This window comes from Sparus aurata, chromosome 4, assembly GCF_900880675.1.
Source record: "Sparus aurata chromosome 4, fSpaAur1.1, whole genome shotgun sequence".
Lineage (NCBI taxonomy): Eukaryota > Metazoa > Chordata > Actinopteri > Spariformes > Sparidae > Sparus > Sparus aurata.
Window position 1 is genome coordinate 1,496,546 of NC_044190.1, and position 4,835 is coordinate 1,501,380.

Here is a 4,835-nt window from a genome sequence, read left to right on the forward strand (position 1 = left end):
GAGGTGAGGACATCAGTCTTAAGGAATAAATCGACGTTAAAACAGGCCAAATCGATGTAAAAAAATGCCAAATTTTTTTCGTCGAACACATCGCAAAGTCTCACTCTTGTCATTTTCTGAAACTTGGCAGCCCTGCGTATATTATTCTCAATAGGTATTTGTTCATTCTATATGAGGGGCCGTACAAGACATAATTCATTCTGGCCCTCTTACACGCACACATTCTCCACTCACATACATATATTCTCCTTTAACACACATACATTCTCCTCTCACACATATATATTCTCCTTTCACATACTTATATTTTCACTCTCGCACACATACATTCTCCTTTCACGTACTTATATTTTCACTCTCGCACACACCTACATTCTCCTTGCACATACATATATTTTCACTTTCGCACACACATACATTCTCCTTTCACGCACATACTGTATATTCTTCTCACACACATATACATTCTCCTTTTATGTACATACATTCTCCTTTCACGTACATATATTTTCATTCTCACGCACACATACATTCTCCTTTCAAACACATATATTCTTCTTTCACATACACATATTTTCACTCTCGCACACACATACATTCTCCTTTCTCAGGGACACAGGAAGTCCCTCCTTAAACAGGAAGTCACTCTCAAACCAGGAAATACATGTGCTTGCTTAGCTTATCTTAGCCAGACACAGCAAAACTATGCAATGATGCTATTCAAACTCATCCTATTTTCCCAGTTTTTCATTTTGGGAGTAAGTAGCAATGAAAATGATTGTTTTTAATAATGTCTTACAATGTGTGGAATGATTGCATGGAGAAGCTACAGATTCTTTTGTTCATGGGAGGCTGTATAGAGAACTTCGTGATCACATTCAAACCTTATCTGGATTTCTCTCAATCCCAAGATCCATCAGCCTTTGATTCAGTTTCCTTCAGAAAACCAAAATTATGTGACAGCATTCTACAAAAGGATGAAAAATTTAAGGAAAACCCAAACATTTTGTTCAAAACTGTGTAACCAGTCTTTAAGTAGACCTGGCACCCTGTAGAACCTGGCCGAGCCAGTATGAAACTATTTTTATGAAAGTAATGCAATTTCAAGTGGTTTCAAACTCTGAAAACACCACATTGAGATTCAAGCGTTTAAGGATATCAACCCTGATTTATGCTTTAAAATGTGTGTCAACACAATAATAAGATTGATGTGTGATGCTTAGAGAGTCACTATTTATTAAAGGATTAATGGTAAAACTCTTTCCAGATTTTCTTTTCTCTAATGCCAAAGTGCCCTTAGTGTTGAATTCAAAGAAGACAAAAACTTTCATTAAAAACAAATCACTTTATTCAATGCCAATGAGGATAAATTAGGTATAGATAAAAGTAGGAAACACTTTAATTTTATGTAAACTGTCCAGATCATGTCCTGAAATCAAGTTTCTTTTATACTGAAGTGTGTCAGCTGATAATGGAGCTCTCAGGTCACACAGGTCATCCTGATGCCTCTTCTGTGGATACTGATACTTCCTGATGCTGCTGGCCGTTGTCTTGACAGCTTTTGCTTGACTGAAGCAACACCCGCCCAACAATACCTTCCTCCTCTGATGGTTTCTCATACTGCAAGGAGAGTCTGGCGGTGTCCAGGAAAACCTCAAACACAGCATCATCAGGTCACTCTGATGATCTGTAAAATATGGCAGAACCACTGTTACTTACATTATACGGTCATGATTAATCAGTCGCAACCATGCACATAACCACTGCATAAATTTGGTTTTGAATGAAGGAGAAGCTTGTAGTGGTATGGTGATCTCAGTACTAAAGTCAAGGTGATTACAGTATTAAAACCCAAATGACAACAACATGTTGTTGACAATTACATTGAAATACTTTCTTTGTTCAATTGTCCTTCTGTAAGGATCACTCTTTGTTGATGTTGCAGGCCTGATAAAAGTGTTGTGACATTTGGAAACATTTATTAGTATGTTTATTTTAGTGTGAGCATGTGAATTATTTTGAGCACTAAAAGTATTATTCCTGTTTTATTTGAACATGGTTGTGTTCTCTGTTTCTTTGATTATTGTCAGTAGTTGTACCTACCATGCTTTTATGCAGAATGACAGGATTACACTGTTGAAGGCCTCAGTAGTGATGGCTGAGCATCTCCACATCACTTAAGACTGTCCGAGAGACAGGACTGACTGCCACTGAGCCTGAAAATAATATTACAGAGAGAGTTCAAACACTGAATTAGACTGTGTTAGTTTCAGATAAATATAAATATATATAAATATATATACAGAAATTAATGGATATTTGAGTAACTCACAACATGTTTGTCAACTCCGTCAAAGATGTGGTGGTGTCTGCAGGGCCGGTCTTGTAGTGGTATGTTGGCCTGTGTGCAGAACAGTTAAAGTTTACGCCTCAGTCACCTCAAATATATGCAACAGCACCAAACAGTTTGCAAAAAAATGATTACAAATCATTGTTTGCCAGTATGGAGGAAGAGATTGATTAAATAGAGCATTTGCTTTAGACTATGATCTGTGTTGTGACTGACACTCTCCTAGTGATGCTCTGGGTTGTTTATAATGCAATTCAGGACAACATGACAGCAACAGGGGAGACTTGGAGCTGTTGACAGTAGGGAGAAGCAGAAAAATACACAGACCCCCCATGATAGAATTTTTAGTTGAAACTGGCCTCTGCAGGGGGATTTTTTTTAAAACAAGGTCTATTTTGATAATTTTTTATGCACCCAAGCACCTCATTTACATTAGAGTAGATGTCTTAATCATTGTTGCTGCTTATGTCCATCATCAGCCATCTGACCATGACTTAACTGCTCACTTGTACTCAACTCACTCCCTACTGCCATGGTCAGATGGCTGATGGAGGACAGAGGCAAATTTACATTTAGCCAATTATATTGCCCTTTATTTACAATTCATTCTGATGTGCTGGAGATAAACAGAAAATGATCTGAAATGTCAAGAAAATTAAGTTTTTATCCCCTGATAACTCAGTATGGAGTGTTCTAAGCATTATTTATGTTTCTTTCTCCAGATGCCTACTCAAAAAGAGTTGCCTGGTTGCCAGCCAGACGTGTCAGCACTGTGGTGCCAAGCAGCCGTACAAGCAAAAGCTGGAGAAACAAAAGAAGAAAATTGCCCAGGACTGGAAAGACAGGCAGAAAAAAAACTGCAGTGTCAACAAAGTGTATGATGCAACAAATCTACTGGTAGGTTATGTCTTTCAGACAGTTATCACAAAATAGTGAGTAAATAATCCCTGATCTTTACATTTACATACACAATTGCTATATTGCTGTTACGTAATTGACTTCTTCAGCATTTCAACATTCATCCTTGTTTCATTGTGCAAGACAATCCTGAATCCTCAATTTAGTTAATGTGTGAAGTACAGATCACTGCCTGATTACTGCATCTTATGCAATGTGGCAAGTTATATTTCTGTAACCACAATATTTTAATTCAGTGAAGGCAGAGCATCTAACTTACAGGTATTGTATATCAGTTTGTTACAAACATGATTTTATGTATTAGTATAACATTAATTTGTAACTTAATTAACATAGCATAAAAAAGGTTTGTGCACCCAGTATTAGTAAAACATTCCTTTTTAACCAAATGAACATAGTTTCAGTTATGCTTTCCTCAGTGTGCACACTGAAGACGAAATAGCTGAAACGTCTGTGCATTGTTTCTCCTGTGCTCAGGTCTCATGAAGAAAACTAAATAAAATGAGTAATAATAGATTTGGGCATGCAAACATTTTTTGGGCTTTGAACTTTGACTTTCGTTTCATGCACCCCAGACTCAGTCTCCAGTTATGTTAAATGCAATGTCTTTTTACTTTCAACTAAGTCAACATAAAAAGTAAGTAAGTTAGGAAGGGACCTCACCACTCATTGTCTTGATTATAACATTGAATGGTGAGCGCCATCAAATTAGGACTAACACCCCTAACTCTAGTTAGGTGGAGAGATCATTTTTAAGACTGGAAGGACTATGACGGGAATGTTTGGACGTCAAAATGTTATTTTTCTCTTGTCTCCGACTGAATCCGAATAGCTTTCCAGTGTGTTTTTTTTTTTGCCAAGTTCCTTTTTTTAACATTGTTACTAAGAAACTGTATAAAGTTACTTCCCTCTGATTCTCAATGCATAGCTTATCTGTCTAGGTATCAAAGCATAACACATTTTTTGTTTCAGTACTCTGAACTTGTAGTTACATGTCCAATTTCTTAAGATTTTGTTTCAATTTTGTTCCAGCTCCATAAGTGGGAACTTTTAGAGTGACATCCAATCCTCCTCCTTGCCAGGAGAACTACAAATGGTTTCTTAGCTGAGTGCTTCTGTCCATGGCAAATGGACACAGAAGATGCTAACGATGCCCTTGTCACAATAAAGAGGATTTATGAAAGTCTTCTTAGTGGTTATGTACACAAATGTTTTACTGTCACTCAAGAGTCATTTGAATAACCTGCTAATTACAAAAGACATTAAGCTTTATTAACAACATACGTTATCATATGGCAAAGCAACCCAGATAGGCGAGACTTGAGACTTAACCGCTTAAACCTTGCTCCTTTCCAGCACTGGGGAGACATTTTAAAACTTTATTTTGAGCTTGATGAGATCTCCTTTGAAACTTACAGGGAGCCCAAGTTGAGATTTTCTGCACCTGTTTCTCAGGAGAAACAATTGAGAAACAGAAGAAATCAGCCACAGCCTCACTTTGGTCTCACATATATCTCATAGTTGTCTAGGAGAAATGAATGAGACACTACTGAGATCTCTTTTCCAA

The 4,835-nt window shown here is 37.1% G+C and overlaps 1 long non-coding RNA gene across 1 annotated transcript; it reads right to left on the reverse strand.

Moving 5' to 3' along the window:
- Positions 1 to 1,325: 1,325 nt before the first annotated feature.
- On the reverse strand, positions 1,326 to 2,246 carry LOC115580569 (uncharacterized). The gene is made up of 2 exons (XR_003983874.1): positions 2,104 to 2,246; positions 1,326 to 1,687 (listed from the first exon to the last, which is right to left on the reverse strand). It is a non-coding gene; the product is annotated as an uncharacterized LOC115580569 (long non-coding RNA).
- Positions 2,247 to 4,835: the final 2,589 nt, after the last annotated feature.